Genomic DNA, 20,527 nt, shown 5'->3' on the forward strand with positions numbered 1-20,527 from the left:
GGGGGGGGGCCACAGGGGGGTCCAAGGTCTGTGTTACAGGGGCACTGGCCCCTGTTGGCTCCCCCCCAAAACCACCACAGTGTGTCAAGTCTCCAGTACGTATTGCTTATACACTAAGGGTTTTTCTATTTCCATCCATTCCAAGGGTGACCCCTTAGAAAATATTCTGTTCCCTGTTTGCATTGCAATCAAAAGAAGGTTAAAGTCGAGGGCAATAGGACTTGGTTGAAGATATTAAAGTATCTTCTATTAGTATCTTCAACCAAGTCCAGTTGCCCTTGACTTTAACCTTCTTCGGATAACTATGACCTGGATGACTGAGAACCTTCACAGACAAACATTTCCATTGCAAATCTTCTTATTTTGTAACCAGAAAAAGGAAAACATTGAATAGAATATACATTTTCCCTTAATATGGCTGTTGTAGTTTTCAAAAGGTCAAAGGTTTGAATGAATTTAAACTAACATCCATTGCAGCAAAAATGGATTTCCTGCTATGCAAAATATTATATATTTTTTATTTGTTGAGAATTCTTCTAAATCCCTTTTTGACAAAACTACATTTGGCATCATGCATTTCTAAAAGTGTCTTACTCAGTATATGTTTTTGTATGTGTTCTTCTCCACAAGGCCCTCCATTCATCGTATCACCACCAGAGAACATTACAGTGAACATCTCGCAGGACGCCTTCTTCACCTGCCAGGCGGAGGCCTACCCTCGAAACCTGACCTACACCTGGTTCTGGGAGGAGGACAACGTCTTCTTCAAGAAGTAAAGTTATGATCGGGTTCATTATTGTCCATCATATCACCTCACCCTTCTGAACCTACTGTTCACCAGCCACTGTCAGGGTCCATGTGGTTCTTATGGTGGATGTTCACTAGAGAGGAATGATATCATTTTAAATTACTAAAAATCTGGTAGGCTAAAATGCCTTTGCAATGATTACCAGGCAAAAAGTGTCAGAGTGTCAGTGACAGAAATATGCCTTTTGATGTACCAATTATTTAGCTGGCTAAATATGTATTTAAGCAATCCTTTGAAATGTAAAAATGGCTTTAAAACTCCTTTAACGTGACAATGATTCATTCATTGTGAAAAACAATAATCTGCGTATTATTTAAATAATTTCTAGCAGTTGTGCACACAGACAAATCTATGATATAAAAGCAACTTAAAAACAGACAGCAATGGCAATACATGTTGACAGAACAGCCCAACTGAGGCAATAGGAGACTGCATCAGTAAGTTTTACTAATTTAAGTATGTATTTGTTCTGCTCAGCGGGGAGATTGGCCCGTCCATTTCTGTCTTTGAATTGCTGAGGCATGTAAAATGTGTTTTATTGTGGAGGGATAACACACAAATCTATAGAGAAGTTCTAAAAGAAATACATAAGTCCCAGTGCTGAGATAAGATTGTCCAGCTTCAGCAATGTGAGGTATTTTGACTTGACCAGGCCTTCTCTGGTTAATTCTGTAATTCCTTAAATCAGAGTTTGTAGTGACTGGTTCGTGTTTCTCCGTTATGGTCATGTAGCGTAAGACAACATACAGTAAATCCCACTTTCAGGCTTTCTCGTCTGAAAGTAAATGTTTGTGGTTTAATTTCTTAATGGATGCAGTCACTTTTATTCAAAAGGCGTGACGGCAATCAGTTTCTGTTTCTGTAAAACTTTAAACATGGCCAAAATCTGAATGAAATGTCATCAGATGAATGTAAAAGCTGCAGCACAGGGTTATATAAGTAATTAAATCATCAAGTCTGGTTGGGCAATTAAGATCACTGTTACATTTAAAACTTAATTATATCTCTTTTGCTCAAAAATAATAAAATTAGTTAACCTCTATAAATGTTTTTTAGAGTGGTTAAAAAAAGCTTTAAAAAACTTGTACAACACACAGTGATAATCAGACCAGCACCCCCTCCTCCAAATTTCTGTTCATACTGCATGGATGAATAAATGATAATTCAGCAAATCATGCTTTACATACAGCATGTGAATCCCAACTTCTTGCCTTGTCATTTTATGCTTGTGCTCTGTCAGCAGAATCCTCTAAAAAGATGTGATGGAGTACATATATTAGGAAAAGAATACTAGAAAGAAGGGAGAGAGTGTCTTTTAAAATCCATCAGTGATGCAGCCAGAAACAGAAAACACTCCTTCATATCATAAAACTTTTTATTGCTCATTGTCATTGCTGTTTTCTAGCTATGAAACCACTTCCTCTGCCATAACAGATGCCAAATAGTGATATTGGTAAAAGTCACCTAGACCTGCATGACAAGAAGCCATAACATTAACAGCTTGATGAAGCCAGCACAGTAGCATGATATTTCATGTACAGAAAGGGCTTCAGATAGGAGTGTGTATATACAGTATGCAGTGTGTGTTTGTTTCTGTACAAGCGTCTACATACCATTTTTTTTAAAATCTTTTTCGAAAAGCCTGCCATGTAAAGAAGAGATTAAGCTGACATGATGCTGAGCCAGTTCAGTATGATGAGTTTTTAGACAGACAGACATCTCCTGAAGATCCATGTTATTAACTTTAAAGTATCACTTTCTTACTTTGAGAGCGTACACACAGGAGGTGAGGATCAGTGTGGGCTTCAATGCAAGTACATTCAAATGAATACACACACAACTCCACTCCAGCACACCATGCTTTACTCACCAACTGTTCTTGGCTGTCCTGCCTTCATCAGGTGGGTAAAGCATGGTGAAAGCATGAGAGAAGGTGCAATGTGTTTTAATTTTAATTAACTTTAAGTAAACAACTTTATAATTGAAACGTATCACTGTTTTTGTACGATGAACCTCCAGAAATGTCAGTCAGCAGGCGCATTTTCCTAGGTTGCCACAAGCATGACATTTCCACTGTTGGTGCTTGGAAGCGGTTAGGACAGAGGAAATGCACTTGTCCATTCTGCTTACCCATAAAGTGCCCCACAGGAACCAAAGCTTGGAGTGAAGTTAGGTCATGCGATGCACATTCACAGTGCATTCTGAAGGAGACAGTAGACAGGGATGAACCCAGCTCTCATGCATATGTGCAGTATAGCTGGACAAAGGGGGAGCTTTTCTCTTATTACTGGCCTTGCCAGCTAAAATATTATTTTTGATAAAAATATCGAAGTGCCTTTTGCAAGTAGCATGTCTATCCCTTGAAAATTGTAAATAAGGACATGAAGGCAAAATTGACAGTGACTTGGTATATTCTTAAACGTTTAAACTAACACCCTAACATGAAAATATGTTCAACAAAATCTGTTTTATTGTCTATTTTGTTGTTTTAGTATGTGTTCCATCTTTTAGTAGTCTCAATTTTGTTAAACAAAGAGATTACCTAAGGATATGGCAAAACAGAAAAACTCTCCCTGCCAGTCCTTCAAAAGTATATTTGTGGCGTTCAGTATACACGACCGCTTAAAATGAAGGACTGGGTTTTTTAATTAACCAAAAGGATATATATATCTGTAGCAGACAATTAGATATCTGAAAGTTCCATCTCTAAGTTTGATCTGACAGCAGGAGAAGAAACAATGCCTGGAAGTGATGGAAGTCCAGTTATTAATCTGCTCCTTTTAAATCCTTTATCAAATGTTTTAAGGTAGTTTGTTTGGTGGGGAAGGAAGCCATCTCCTAGTTAGAAAGAACAGTTTTTATTTCACTTAGCATCATACCTAAACCACGTTCATTAAGGGATTCGTTGGATGCGGAGTTTAACAAACCAGGTATTTTACCAACTTGGAACCAGATCCAAAATATCACAAGTGCTATCATAAGTAAAGCTAAGGATGAATTAGATGACGAAATGCAGTCCACTAACACCACAAAACAAGCGGCTCCCAGCACAACACAGACTCCGACATAAACTCCACGTAAGGATACAAACAACAATAAAGACCAAACGAGATTCAGATGATGTTGAGTGAAAACAGTCAACATCAGAAATGGAGAGAGTCATGTTAGTTCGGCAGCTATTGCTTCCCTGTTACAAGAGAAAAGGTCTGTGCTGCAACAATCCTAAAACTTAACTTAATCCAACAGAAAAGAAACAAGTTTACATGTCACATGTTGAGTCGAGATCCCAAAACAGGCAGAAAAATCCAACATAAACTGGCAGAGAACACACAGACAGGCAATCAAGCAGGGAGGACAGTTATGCACAGGTGAGACGCATCAGGTAACCAACAGGGCAGAACACACACACACATGAGACAGTGTGATAAACAGGTAGACTCAGACAACTTTAAAACAAGACAGGAACACAGACTGAAACCAGCAACAAAAACACAGAGCAGACAAGGCCAAAATAATACAAACGCAGATAGACTCAAATCAGCATCGTGACAGAATGTTTCTGTCTTTTAAAAAACAGAAATCCATATTGTTTAAAATCTTTTTTTTTTCAGAATCCTCGTTAGTTTGGTTGAAAAGCCACAATCATGTCCAGTTTGCAAAGGATCTCTGCTTAGATTAACTTGCTTTTAATGTCCTTAAATTCTATGTCCAGAAAGCAGAAATTTTGTTTTGCAAAAATTATCCTGTGAAAGTGTATATTGTCTTGCGTGACCTTGAAGGTAGCTTTCCAAAGTCTGGAAAAATAACCATGATAATGTCATTAGGGTTTCTTCGGTTTAAACTTGGAGATACTATTTAATGCATTATGGGAAATCCTGCAATCCTGTGCTTCCCTGCACTAAACAGTGAGTAAAAAGGCAATTCCATTAGGTCATTGTAAAATCAGCTAAAACAGATCAAAAACAAAATCCCTTAACAGCCACACTCTAACCCTATTTAAATGGATATTTCTGACAGGATTTTGCACTTGAAGCTAGTTTCAAAAACATGACGGGGACTTAGTGTAGTTTTCCAGAGGTCTACACATACATACTCCATATCTCCATAATAGTAGAGCACCTTTTGGAAGAGAAAAATAGGATTTTTGAAGTATGAATGGGCTGCTGAAAAATCTGCAGGCACTGCGCGTGATGCTAAGTCAAGCATGAACCAAGATCTCTGTGATCCCCTTCTTCTGTTCCAACACAAAGCCTAAAAGCTGGATGGTTTATAGTGGTTTAAAAAGTCTTGGCATCTGGCAAAGTTATAATTGGTATTGGTATCAATAAATCCATCAACCTCATACTGATATATTCTAATGATTTTGTGTTATAGGGCAGTAACTAATAAGCAGGAGGGAATACATTTTCCAGCTGCATTTGAAGCCTGTAGACTTACAGTTCCTCTGCAACCAGCCATTCTGCTGTGAATCATAAATCAAGCTGCATGCAGAACATCATTCATGTGAAAGTCAAAGCTACACATCCACTGGGATATGAGCAAAAAAGGGCAAGAAAATGTGGCACTGGCCAAACATACTGCCGTCATCTTCATAGAAGTCTTGCATCATGTAGTATACATGTACATCTATCCATAGATATTCTCTCATCAGGCTATGACTTGTGCTTCTGGTGACTGAACAGATATGTTGAAATAATACAAGTTTTCAATACTAAGAAAGAGTTTTTATACAAAACCAAAGCTTCAGCGTGGGAGATAGCTGTTACAATGTGTTTGGTACATATGAATCTTATTTTTAAAAAAGTCTTGAAGACCGTCTTTTTTTCTACATACTGAAATCTTCCAGATAACACCATGTCAGATAAAACACACTGATCTATATTCCAACATTAGCGTTTCCCTTCTCTTAATTTTCACAGTGACCTAAAGCGCAGAGTCAGTATTCTTATTGACGGTTCCCTCATCATTGCCCAAGTCAAGCCGGAGGATGCTGGGAAATACACCTGTGCTCCTAGCAACAGCCTGGGCCGACCACCGACTGCCTCTGCCTACCTAACAGTGCAATGTGAGTGTTCTGCATGTTTTTACACTTTGACTTTTAATTTGTTATTTGTGCTAAACTTTAGAGTCTGTCCTGGTACTTTGTAAGTGTTCCTCTTTATGTCCGTTTGTTTGGGTCAAAGCCAAGGCCACCTTAGCTCTGGACTACTAATACCTAACCTAACCATGGCTGAGGTACAAAGGAAAGAAACATGGCAGAGCAAGCAACTGTAGTAGTACACCTCTAGAAGCGCATTTAAATATAACTGTCTACAATCATAATGTAATATATCATAAAATATGACTTAGCTTTATATTTTTAGGATAATAATGATGCAAAAGTTTGTTTTCCTTTATGTACAAACGGTGTAAATTGTGTTTCAGGTGTACTGTATACCAGTCACCCCCTATTGTGTGGTATTGATACTGTTTAAAGGCAAATATCAAATCCTACAGCCTTTACAACACATTATAATGTGATCTATTACTGGTGATATACAGTGAGTGCTACTAAAGCATTCAGCCTGTTCAATCCACACCTGACTCTGACTCCGACTCTCTTTTAAAATGCATACTTCATGAGAAGAAAACAGCCTAGTTTTTTATTTATCGATTCATTCATTTTAGGCCTACAGTGAAACCAAGAATCTCATAGCCACTCTGGGAGCTTTGATCAATCATTACAGATACCGTACACAACAACACAACATATTTGCATGATTTAAACAGCTGAATGTGGAACAAACACTTCAATAAGCACACCAGAAGAAGCTCTGAGCATGACTGTGAGACGGCCGAGTGACAGACATCAAAAACGCTTTCAGTGTGGTCTTGGCCTTTAGACTGAGGATGAAGAAGAACTTTTAGAAGAAAGATTGGTCTCTTGATCATCACTTTAAGTATAATTGTTTTCAGTGCCCCATAACAAAATTAGCATGATTTCCTGCAGCCTGCCTCCCATATCTGGCCACTGAACTTGCCATCAAATGTAGAATAATTTGACTTTAAAATAAACTCAGACCGCTCCAATAAGAACTCTGTTGCAACATCACAAGGCTTCTGTTGAAGAAAGTAGGATGTACAGTAGCATTTAAGACATGCTAATATGGTCTTTTGGTATATTCTACATTAAATATTAATGTAATAATTATCTTGACAAATTATAGTAGTAGCTCAACAGTATGATGTTTGACATGACTAATCCTTATCTCATCTCAGAGATGGGACCCCAGTTCTAACCAAAAGGCTTATCCACAGTTGGAAGTTTCTGGTCTGTAGCAGGACCGTCTACTCTGACACTGCTGTAGAGCTGCATGTCTGGAAACTGTCTGATTTGGGTGGAAAATGCACTTGATGCGTCCTCTGCATTGTGGAATCGATTTGGACTCTCTAGCACTCCACCAGTCTCCAGGCTAACTCTGTTCCACCTCTCAGCCAAACACCTAATCCCACCCAAACACCCATATGCTTGCTCATATACGCTGAGAGTCGGCTACATTTTGCATATGTTTGCTTTCTGCCTCTCTCTCCCTCCTGCTTCCTCTCTCTCCCATGCCTCTCCCTTCTCTCTCGTGTCTCATTTGTACTCATTTATGTATATATATTCATATGCACACCAACACATCTCTATCTCTTCCTCCCTCTGTCTTCATCATGAGTTGCCGCCTCCTTTTTCTCTCCTCCCGTAAAACACTCACACAGTCCAGCAGTCACTCCGAGCTCTGGAAAGATGACGCCTGGTGAATTTGTCACATCTGGCTCTTATGTGGAGCAGACAGGCAGAGGCAGGACGAGCTCCCAGACTTTAGCCTCGTCGACCGGTTGACCGGCCACTGGCAGTAGTCAAGGCAACAGACATTTTGCATTCCCTCGCTCTCCTGCCTCCTTTGATGGCTGTACATTAGATTGTGGTGTGTGTGTGTGTGTGTGTGTGTGTGTGTGTGTGTGATGAACAGAGGCAGGCAACACCATTTGTGAGAGGGGTTGGGGAAGTGAGAGAGGGGGATTACATCATTGCTCTAAGAGCAGGGACTTTTCTCTGTCAGACTGCAGAGGGCTCTCTCTCTCTCTCTGTCTTTCTGTCCTATTCTTTCCTCTTTTTATCCCTCTCTCAGTTTTCAATTCTCAATCTCAACATGTCCCCTTTTTTTCTCTTCTGCCTCATTCTGTTTAAATCTCTCTCCCACAGTTTCCTTTTCTCTCTGTCCTCCCTCTGTCTTTCTCCCTGAAGTGTCTGCCAGTGAATAACTTCCCTAAAGCATCTTGCAGTGGGAACCAGTGTGTCGTGAGCGATAGGGCTGTCTGAGGGCTATATTTAGAAACTTGGCTGATATTCTTGTCTGTGGTGCTGGTGGCGGCGCTCCTCTGGGCTCTTTGTGGCAGAGGGCTGCCGGGCCAGCGGTTAGGACTTTGGAGGACAGCAGTTGTAGTACAAAGTTGTTTTGGCAACAGTGCGGTCAATCGATCTCTCGCTTAGTTTCAGTCCCTCTGTTTCGCTACGTCACGCAGTCGTTAGCTCACTCGTTCACTTGCTCACTCTCTCATCTGCTCTCCTTCGTAGCGTCAGATGAATGCCTTTTGCCTGCTTTACTGTGTTCACAGTCACACTGCCTCATCCTCCTCTCTCCTCCCCCAGCGCCTCTCTACCTTACGTCATCCAGTCACATCTCTCTCTCTCTCTCTCACCTGTCCTCTTTCCCACGCTTGGTGCTCAGCCTTGCTCGTCCTTCCTCTATCGCGCCGCTGAAAGCGCTCGCTCCTCTTCACCCCTCCTTCTCCCCTCACTCACACCATTTCTCCTCCTTATCAACCGGTTCCTACTTTGAAGATCGCCTGCTTGACCTCATTTGGGCACCACGCTGTTCTCTCCCTTCTTCAGAATTCAGGATTTAGGAAGGAGAGGTTTTAGCCCCCCCTTCCCTTCCTTCCATCTCTTAGCTGAGTAAAGCTACCAGATGGACTTTTTTCTTGTGTGCCTGTCTTTGCCCAAAGGGTATAACTCGACCATACTAAATCCCAAATGTATAATACTTAAAATATAGAGAGAATAACGTGAACTCTTAGCCACTAATTTGGAGCAAATATAGCAAATATATTAATAAAACTCAAACATGTCAGGGCTGATCTGATTGGGCTGAGGCAGGTCAGGTATGGATATGATTTTTATGTATTGTCTGTAACTAAATGGGACAGTAGTTAAATGTGGTCTAAAATATTTATGTTAAGGATGCTCACAGAGACACATCAATCTTTGGACACCCTTTTGATTAGATTTTATGTAATACTACTTTGTTACATAGTGACATACTGTTAAAAAGCTATCTACACCAGAGGGAACACAGATTCTGTCATTGTAAAAATGTGTTGTCTGGTTGGTCTGCCAATTTGGACCAGACTGAAATCTGGATGAATTGTAATAACTCTGGTAATCCCCTAAACTTTCCTCTAGCTCCATCATCAGGTCAAAATTAAAATTATCTAAAACTTTGGTTTATTACATTACATATATTTAACTGAGGCTTTCATCCAGAGCCACTTACAATAAGTGCATTTCAAGCATGTAGATACTAATCATGCAAGTACATCACCATCATCAAATATGCTGAACTGCCTTGAATGCTACATTTTGCGCTAGTTGGCCCCATCCAAGAACAGTTTCCTATATATTATTATTATTTTTGTACTATGGGCTCGTATGAGTGTGCCACGTCAGATTCAACAAACGCTCCTAACTAAATTTCTGAAGTTAATTTTTAAAGTTTAATTCATTTACATTTGACAGTTTTACATGGATTACAGAGCTAGTAAGAATCACTTACTCTTTATTCTTTTTCACTGGCAAGGGCGTCACTTTGTGTTGAAAAGTGGTGGGGACATAGGGACTCAGATTAGGAGCGCGAAGAGACACTTAGCTCATCACAATACGCGATATTAGATCCTTAAAGAGTTTTTTAAAGATATTCTCAATGCGGAGATATATGATTTTGGAAATTTTGATCTTTAAACACTTCATTTCCGACATTCTGGTGAAAGTTTCTGCACCAATGGTGGAAATGTTTTTGTAAAAGGAAACACAAAATTCAGGTGGCAGGTGACATTTCAAAATATATAAATATAACAGAATCTAAGTCAGTGCAGCTCTCAGGCATTCTGTGCTGCTTTCAGATCTGTTTCTCCTGTAGATCAACTTTTCTCGTAATATCATCCCTGCTGAGGCAGTCTATCCTACTCTTTTGTCATGTTCACAGGGAGAGAAAGGAAAACTTGAAAAAGAAACTGTCAAGAAGTTGTTATATTGCATGCACGTTTTGGGACATTTTATAATCAGATTTTTTCAGCTTAAGTTACTGTTTTTGGACAATGCACATTTCTTCTATATTTTAATTACATTGCATGTTTTCTTATTGTGCAAATAAACCTTTCTAAAGGCATTTTTATTTGTTATTTAACTGCAAGCTATATTTCATTTTATTTTTATTTATATTTGTTTATTTTTTAAACAAATTATGCTTTAAAAAGGTGGTGGGGACAAAATCAGCCTTTTATTAAAAAAGTGGTGGGGACATGTCCCCAGTGTCCCCAGTGTAAATGACACCTGTGTATTGGTTGAAAAAATGAACAAATCATGAAAAACGGTGTTTTAGAGAGGTTCATAGACTGTGTATGTGTGCCTTCACCAAATGAACTGCACATTTTAATTGCTCCCCGCTCTGGAGCTATTTTAGTCATTTCATTTATTTAGGCATCAAGGTTACTTTATTTAGGTTGCTAAAATCTTGCTTGGTTTACTGTATGTGTCGTCGTGTGCACAATGCTGCTCTTTTACTTTCAGTTCAGGAATAAAACTGATGTGCATGGGTATTCATTGTTGAACGACATGCACTTTGCAAACACCAGAGACCAGCTGTTCTCCACAGAAATTCATTATTATTTTTTTCATTCTTCATTCTGTGTAGATATCCCACTCTTCACTACACAGCTGTTACAATCACTAGGTAGAAAGAGTTGTTCGGTCAATCGGTTCACTCTCTCTGTGTTTTTCACCAGATCCTGCCCGTGTGGTAAACATGCCATCTGTCATCTACGTGGCCATTGGTCTGCCCGGCTTCATCCGCTGTCCTGTAGATGCCAATCCCCCTGTTACTCTGGTTAAGTGGAAGAAAGATGGCCTCCCTCTCCGGATAGATAAGGTGAGCTGGAGCCGTGCTGTAGCTTTGGTTCCGCTTACTTTATCCTGCCTCAGACTGCATCATTTCTTCGGTTGAAGCTTTGTGTGGTTCCATTTTTCAATTCCTTCTTTCATTTCAGTGTGCTTCTCTATCTCTTATTTGAGTGAAATATGCAGTCACCCTGGGTTATGCTATTCCTTACGCACTGTCCATGACTTCTCCATCCACAGTACCCTGGTTGGAGCCAAATGGACGATGGGAGCATCCGTGTGGCAGAGGTGACGGAGGACTCTCTCGGCACCTATACCTGCATGCCTTACAATGCCCTGGGTTCCATGGGATGGTCCCCTCCCGCTCCCCTGGTGCTAAAGGTATGTCCATGGTCACTGTGCAAATGATCCCAAGATAGCAAATCAGCTGTTATGCATGCAGGAGGCCGTACAAGACCACCTGAGCAGCTCATCAGTTTTTACTCACCTGTTTCACCCTTGGCAGGACCCTCCCAAATTCTCAGTGGTTCCTGGAGGGGAGTACAGGCAGGAGGCTGGGAGAGAACTGGTTGTCCCCTGTGAGGCAGAGGGAGACCCCTTTCCCAACATCACATGGAGGAAGGTAAGATATCTTCCACACTCTACACCCCACTGCCTATGTTTATAATTTGGCCACTGAATTTCCGGTGTACGGCTGTTTTTTAACCTCTACTTCATATTGTTGTGTGTCACAACATTGTTTTCCATTGAGAACCATTTGATGCTGAAACCTGTGCCTGTAGTGGGTGCTCAGATTTTAATTACTCAAACTACTGTATATAATTTTTGTGTTTTTAATCACATTTTAATGATGTCTATAAAATATGCAATGAAGCGAACATATTAGATTCTCTCAATTGTTTGCTTGATTAATCTCACTCACTGACTACTCTGATTAGCTATTGTTTTTGTCTTCCACTTATGAAATTCATAATCCATCATTCTGTATAGTTTGATACTTTAGTTAGATATTTAAAGCAGTATTTGCACAACATCACATTGCTATTTTGAACAGTTGGTAAACTCTCCAACATCAGGGAGAGTTTACCAACTGTTCAAAAAAGTTGAGTTTTGAATTGCATGTTCCAACCTGTCCGTCTCTGTTTTATTGTCTGACTCTGTCTTCGCTTTGCTCGGTGGACTGCAGGTAGGGAAGCCCAGTAAAAGCAAGCACAATGTTCTGCCCAGAGGCAGCTTACAGTTCAAGTCACTCACAAAGGAGGACCACGGGGAGTGGGAGTGTGTCGCCACCAACGTTGCCACGAGCATCACTGCCAGCACGCACGTCCAAGTCATAGGTACCCAATATATACATACAGATAAATGCATAAATACATACATTACATCAGAATCTCTTTCTGTAACAAGTGCAGTAACTGACTATTCACTAACACCCCACACTGTTGCTACGACTCTCAAGCTTTCCATTTCCACATGGCACATATTCATTTTACAATGATTTGGCTTTTCAGTAATTTGTGGAACAAACGTTTAAAAAGAGAGACAAAAGTAGCTTTGCCCCCTGAAATGTTGCCGACAGATGTTATCGACTGTAGCTAGCTAGCTAATTAGTGGTGCTGCTTAGTAGTGGATATTTTTTGTCTTGATTAACCAAGTAGTGTCTCCAACAGAACACATGTTGGGAACAGATGCTTGTAAGTGTGTCTGCCTCCCAAACCCAAAGTGGGACCTGATTCCACAGGAGAGGAGCTTGATAGCAGAAGGCTTTGGCTCCTATTCTACTTTTGGAGACTGTAGGAACCAAGTAATACTTTTCTGGGAGCACAATGTTCTAGTAGTTTAATAAGGTACTATAAGCTCTTTAAGATGGTGCCTGACTATTAAGGGCTTTGTAGATGATCAGAAGGATTTTGAATTCTATTCTATTCTAAAACAGGAGAAATATGATCTCTTTTCCTGGTTCTTGTCAGTAGACAAGTCTTACGAGACTTATTTAAGCAGCCTGATAATAAGGAATTGCAATAACCCAACCTAGAAGTAACTAAAGTTTAGTTTAGGACAGTTTAGGAAAGATTAGTTTTTCTGCATCATTTTGAGACAGGATGTTCCTGATTTTTGCATTATTACGTAGGTGAAAAATGTCGGTCCTTGAAGTGTGTTTTATGTGAGAGTTAAAGGGTCAAAGATAACTCTGATATTCCTCACAGTGGTGCTGGAGGCCAGGGCGATGCTGTCCAGAGAGACTGTATCTTTAGATAATGTGTCTCAGTGGTGTTTGGGGTTTGAGTTTAAAATTGCAGGTTTTTACGTCCTTAAGGTATGCTTGAAGTTTAGCGAACTGATTGGTATAATCTGGCTTAATGAATAGATATAATTAGGTATCATCTGCATAACAGTGTTTCCATAGGAAACATACGTAAGGTGAATAGGATTGATCAAAGCACAGAAACTTGTGAAACTCTGTGACTAACTTTGTTATGGAGGACTCATCGTTAACATGTACAAACTGAGATCGATCTGATAAATAAGACTTAAACCAGCTTAGAGCGGTTCCTTTGATGCCAATTATGTTCAAGTCTCTGTAATAGGATGTGATGGTCAGTGGTGTTGAATGCAGAACTAAAATCGAACAAGACAAATACAGAGACGAGTCCTTTGTCTGATGTAATTATAAGGTCATTTGTAATTTTCACCAGCGCTGTCTCTGAACACAATCCTTTACATCTTGAAAATCCTCAAATAAACTATTGTCTTGTAAGAGCTGATTGGCGACAGCTTTCTCAAGGACCTTTGGGAGAAAGGTTAGATCTACACTACTGTGCATTTTTACTTTACAACATTTGCCTAAAACTTTTTTCACAGTATTGTAGGTCTATAGTGGAATAAACTGGATCAAGAGTGAACGTTTTTAAAAAAATGTTTTATTATTTATTATATATTTATATATTATTTATATATTTGAATGCCTCTGGTAAATGCAGTCACTGGGACAGTCTGCCCTGTTGTCAATCATTGTCCTTGCTGACCACTCTACTTCCTCTCTGGGTGTGAGCCAGTCAAATCAGAGCAATACAATGACCGTATTGAACTGGCTACTGATTGGTTTGCTGTTGCACTGGCTTACCTAAACAATGGAAAGGGTAATGAGCAAAGTTAAGAATTATGGCTGGAAACATTTACTTTTGGCAGGTAACACCTACAAAAAAATGTAATAATAATTTTGGACACTTGACCATTATTCAAGATTACATAATTCATGCAACCAAAATTATTATTTATCTCATTTTATTTATAGTTAGATTTTCTGGCTGCTTAAAAACAAATTGTTGTGTCTAGCTCACAGTAAATGTATTTGACAAGAAAAATTAATGTACCGTATCAGAGCAAGGCTACTCAGTGACTGCTGTGCCCTTGTAACAAAACATTCTCACTGCAGGTACAAGCCCCCACGCCCCCACCAGCGTCCATGTGGCGGCGTCTTCCACCTGGGCCAATGTGTCCTGGGAGGCGGCCTATGATGGAGGTTTCCAACAGACATTTTCAGTCTGGTATGGCCATGTGTGAGTCATCCCAGCATGCTTTGCTTCCTGCTTTTTCTTCGTCCAATACTTCCTCTGTTATTTCTCAAAATGTCTTTTCCAGGGTTGTGTTCAGAACAGTTGTGAAAAGGTAGAGATGGAAATACATGGAGATCCAGTGTGAGTGAGTTTTCATCTCTGATCTTGGAATTCCTGGAGGAACGGATTAAAACAGTTGCAACTAAACTGAACATGACCCAAAGTTCTCTGTCCTTCTGCTGCTGCTGCTGCTTTGTCGCTGCTTCACTGTGAAAAAAGCCTAGGTTGAAATGTTTCATTTAGTAATTACTTGAGATTTTAGCCATGACCGGTGCAGTATAACCGTAATCATACTGATGCGATGCGTGTTAACATACCCTCAATGTGTGTAAAGTGTGTAGTGAAAAACATAGGTGTTCCTCTGGTTGTCATCTTACTGCTAATCATGGGTCAGGTGTGTCTAAATAAATACACTATACAAATACACGTATTTCATCTTCTTGAAGGAGTATGAAGTAGTTTTAACCCAGGTCTATAAGGGAGCCGTCTGCAGTTTGGCTAATAGGTGTGAGCAAAATGTCTAAAAAAACCCCAGAAGTTTGGCGGATTTTAGCAGAGCTTTCTAGGACATATGATCAAAAACAGGACAGTGAAAATATATATAATGTCATTATAATCACTAAAACAGATTCTGTCAATTATTTTACCTTGCTGCCAAAGTGGATGCATTTTCAGTGTGGGTGTGCTGGTTGATTTTGAACAAACTCCTCTTAAAGAGTTTTGACTCAGTTGAGAATGTATAGAACCTTGTGAGGTGATCTAATCTCCATAAAGCAGGAAATATATTTAATACATGCAACAGCTGTTAGCAATATGTGTTGCAGACGCAGATGCTTTTGTTTAGCTGGTTCTTGAACTGAAGAGTTGGATGCAGTCTTTATTTTAGCAGTGTCTTTGTCATTGTCTGTATATTTCACCCACATTCAATAAAACTGCAGTTTCAGCAAACATGTCACTGTAATGTGATAATATCCTAATATCATTGTCAGATAGCTCAGCTGGACCCTGTTAGAGAAATACAGTACTGACTACAGTCGAGTTCCACCACTATCAGTTTGGTCTCTTCCTTAAGCTTCTGAATGTGCAGTACACCTGTTCATGAACACATATACACATGCAAACCATTAAAAACAAAGGAAATAAGCTGTAACATTCTGCTGCACTGTTCATATGCAAAATAAATACTGTGTGAAGTCATTGTTAGGTGATCAATCATTAGACAATTTCGACCAATCATTTCAACAAAGTATAATCCAGTAGTACAATCATTGAAAACAAGTCACCAAGAAATTGCTGGTCTCTTTGCATTTCATGTTGTGTGTGATCAACTTTGATTTCAAGGGTCTTATGGATTGCTTTAAAACATAAAAGTAGACTCTTTACAACGTTAAACAGGAGACTACTACTGTTCTTTATCACAAACAGAGTGAATAGCACCATCCTATATGTCTTGGATATTATTGAATAAAATACTACAGGGTACTATTCTAAATATCTAACAGGAAATTTCAATGTAAGCAGTGACACACATGAAATTTTTACACATAATTAAATCTTAATACATAAGTTATTCAGCTGTTAAGCATATCAAAATTGGATCAGCATTACTAATTTTAATGGAGGCCTGCTTTAGACTGATTGTGCACTGTGCAGCTGTGTCATATAGGGGTAAAATTATACATTTAAACAGCGGATAAGACTGTATCAGCAGATACTTTATATTAAGGAACAAAAAATATATATTCATCAATAATATATTGCTACTAGAAAACTGTACTGTGTGCAGTTCACATTAATCTAGCTATGTTGGTGAAATCAGATAACCTCAGAAGGTGATGTGTTGTGTGTTACATCAGTCTAAACATAAAGGAACTGCTTCACTATTACTTCAGGCATTTATAGTAGGAGTTTTGCATAGCTGCTGCATGTGTACCGTTTTCTGCTGTATTTGGTGATCAGGTCAGGCATGGCAAAAAAGCAGCAAACTGCAAAGCTGAGCGCAGCATGGGCTTATTACCATCAAGTGAAAGGCATGTTGTGATTGAAGTGAACGGTCAAAAATTCATAATGTTTAATTTTACAATTATGATGGAACTAGACCTGTTGCGGAAATGATGTTATGTTACATTGTACGGGTGCATCTAAATAAATTAGGATATCACAGAAAAGTTCATTTTTGTCTTTTATTTAATTCAAAAAGTGAAACTTTCATATTCTAGATTCATTACAGTATTAAGCCTTATCTTGATCATTACGGCTAACAGCTCATGGAAATCAAACATCAAAATATTAGAATTTTAGAATAAAGAATTAATAATACAGAAATTTCAACCTTCAGAAAAGTTCAGAAAAAGGTAAATTTATGTGCTCAGTACTTTGTCGGGGCTCCTTGTGCACAAATGACTGCATGCAACGCAGCTCGGCATATGAACTTTTCCATGATATTAAATTTTTTTGAGATGCCCCTGTAATGTGCAAACTGTGTGATAACAATGATGCTGAGAAAACACTTCCCTTAACTCTAAATTGTGTCTTTGTACAGACTTTTTTACATCATCAACATGAAGTTATCTTTTACCTCAATCTAAAACAAAAAGGGAAGGCACTCCCATTATCTTTTTTCATGTCTTTCCTTTCTGTCCGCTCATCTCTCATCCTGACTCCTGTACAGGCTGAAGAGGGAGCATTTAGGTCCACATGACTGGCTTTCCATACCTGTGCCTGGAGGCCATGACTGGATGGTGGTGCCCGGCTTGGAGCCAGAGACAACATACCAGTTCAGTGTACTGGCCCAAAACAAGCTTGGCACAGGCCCCTTCAGCGAGGTTGTCACTGTGAACACACTAGGTGAGTATACTCACTACCGCTCGACAAAGGGATCCAGTAATGAAATGGCTAGAAAGCCTCTAATGTTATTATACAAAAAAATCACTCTGTGCAAGACTACGACTTCCTGGATTACTATATTCAATTTTAGAAGGAGTGTAAACCTTGATTCTCATTTGCTCTCTAACATTTTCATATGAATAATATGTCTCTAAAGAGGGAAGAACAATGTTTAACATCTATGTAAAGTCACCAATGTAATATGAAAAAAGTAGATAAGTTAATTTAACATTCCAGATTAGATTAGTGCTACAGTGTTCTTTTTTCGTTGTTTAGCCAACATTCAGAATTCATGTTAATGAGTTACAATCATCAGCGACATTATGAGCTCAAACTTTCATTTGCTACAGCTTGTTTAGACACTGTTCTGACAATGCCATGTTATATTGTGTCACAGATACTCTTACTGAACATTTAAAAAGAAAATGCAGTTATGTTCTGTCCACTTAAAACTTTTTTTTCACTGGATAAAGTTGGATTATCAGAACACGAATGTAAAAGACACCATGTAAAAGCTTAAACCAGGCTTTTGTTGAATCATTGTGCCTCATACAATTCCTTACAGCAGTAAAAGGGACATTTATTATGTATAAATGAAGGTGTCACAGATTATTAGTTAAAGATAAGTGACAAGTGAAAATTGGGATAACTATTCACGCTTCATCGCCTTCTGTGTCAGCCACAGAGTAGAAACAAAGAAGAGAGAGCATTTAGCTCAGGGACTGCTTGTTGTCTTTTTGTCCTTTAACAGCCGTAAAGGAGGAAATATGAGCCAATATGAAATGTTTATGAAATGACCTTGCAAGGATTCAGAGTTGAATTAATAAGATACATGTGAATTTCATGCTTCTGTCGGAGATGCATTTGGTATAAAAGCTTAATCACATCTGCTCACAGTCTAGTTAAGATTCAAGTCAGTGTTAAAGTGTCAAAGGGGGCTGATCATTGGTGGAACTGCTCCCTGAATATATAACTGAGTCACTCACACACATTCTCAACCCTAATGTGCTCTTTCAGTATTTCCTATAAGTACCCCTGAACCATTGGTGCTGCTTACCCCACCACGGTGCCTCACAGCCAATCGCACGCAGCAGGGAGTCCTGCTCACCTGGATCCCGCCTGCCAATCACACAGCACCTATCCAGCATTATGTCATGGAGTTTCGCCTAGGGGAACGATGGGAGGTCTTGGACGACAGCATTCCTTCTGGGGAGACGGAGTTGCTCGCCCGAGACCTCATCCAGGTAAAAGAAAGGACTGTGGACTGTGGACTTCACGCAGATTCAGATTCCTTTATTGTCATTGCACAGAGTACAACAAATTTGAGTGCAATCCTGACGGTGCATTCCCACATAACAATTACATAACAAACAAACAAAGAAACAAAATTGCAAATATAAGAATGTTTGAGCTAAAAAATGAAGGTTTTAAATATACAAATGCAAAAGTGTGTTTATTAATAAAACAGTAGGTACAGTACCAGTAGTTTATTGGTAGCAACTTAGATATTTCTCTCCCGAATCTTTTCACATTGTTAAATTGCTGTGGCCCTATGTACAGATTGTGCAGTTAATAATATACAAGATACACTGAAAATGGTATAGTGGAAATGTAAACATCTGTGCAGTGTTCTTAGAATGTACTAAAAGTATTACAGTGCTGATAGTCACAGTTCCCAAACAGTCAGTATCAGTGTTCAGTTGGCAGTTTTCAGTCAGTGCTTGTCATTATTCAGTTCTGGTATGGCTCTGGTGTAGAGTTGTTCTTAAGTCTGTTCATGATTTGATTGACCTGAAGCATCTCCCAGGTAAAACAGATGATCTCCAGGCGATATGTCAAAAATATTATATCACGATTTATTTCAGGCAGGATTACAATTCACGATCTTATCACGATTCATTTACATGTTTGATTTTAAGACTATTTTGTATTTTGTCAAGTTATTGGTTTGTTGGTTGAAAAGAGAAATTATTAATCGTATACAGTACAATGTTGACTAATGATTCATTCAAACAACAAAGAACTGATTAATTTTGTTCTTATAACATTTTAAAGACAGGAAGGGATTTGTTGCAGATATTGACTGCAATGTTGACAGAGTAGCCGTCAACTGTGTGTGTAGCCACAGAAGTAACCTGATAGACGATGTGCACTGTAGCACGATACTGACGATCTCTTTAAAAAGGCAGATCGTGGAGACATTTTAATTGTTCACGATCTAATATCGTAATATCACACACCTCTATGTCCAGGGTGGTTAGTATGTTGACTACTCTACTGATGCAGCATGAGCTGAATAAGTCCTCCAAGGAAGGAAGTGAGCAGCAGATGATCTTCTGTGCAGTGTTGATGACCCTGTGAAGAGCTCTCCTGTCCGATGCTGAGCCGCTGGCAGAACACACAGAGATACGGTACATCAGTACACTCTCGATGGAGTAGTGGTAGAAGGACCAGCAGGTTATCAGGCAGGTTGTTTTTCCTGAGGATGAGGAAGTTAAGTCTTTTTTGTGTCTTCTTGTCTGCTGAGGTGGTGTTGGTAGTCCAAGAGAGGTCTTCAGCTATGTGTACACCAAGAAACCTGAAAGCAGGGACCTATTCCACACAGTCCCCTTTGATGTGTAGTGGATTGGGGTCTCTCTGGTTGGGTCAGAAGTGTAGAGGGTAAAGAGAAGGGGGCTCAACACACAGCCCTGTGGCTGGGGCTGAGTTTAAGTATTATACTAGACCTATAAATGACAGTTCCAGGCTTTAGAGATGTCTAGGATGTAGTTGAGGGTTAAACACACCTTTTAGTTTGCAGATTTGAAGTCACACAGCACTGAAGATGTAGACTGAATTCTTGATGATTTAAAATAAAACCACGGTATACCGGACCAGCTGCTTTAAGGAGGCTGTGTGTTGTCTCGTTTAGTTCCATTTTCCAAATCTCTGTAGCAGAAGCAATGATTCCAAAGTTATCGTAATCCATCGTCAGAATGGACACAAATGTGACAATAAGACACAGTCACAACATTTTTC

General features: G+C 39.3%; 1 protein-coding gene across 1 annotated transcript in view; it reads right to left on the minus strand.

The window, feature by feature from the left end:
• The window catches only part of srebf2 (sterol regulatory element binding transcription factor 2), a 48,936-nt gene that overhangs the window by 3,642 nt on the left and 24,767 nt on the right, over positions 1-20,527 (minus strand). The gene's annotated exons all lie outside the window — the stretch shown is intronic.

Source organism: Micropterus dolomieu, linkage group LG02, assembly GCF_021292245.1.
Source record: "Micropterus dolomieu isolate WLL.071019.BEF.003 ecotype Adirondacks linkage group LG02, ASM2129224v1, whole genome shotgun sequence".
In the NCBI taxonomy this organism is placed as follows: domain Eukaryota; kingdom Metazoa; phylum Chordata; class Actinopteri; order Centrarchiformes; family Centrarchidae; genus Micropterus; species Micropterus dolomieu.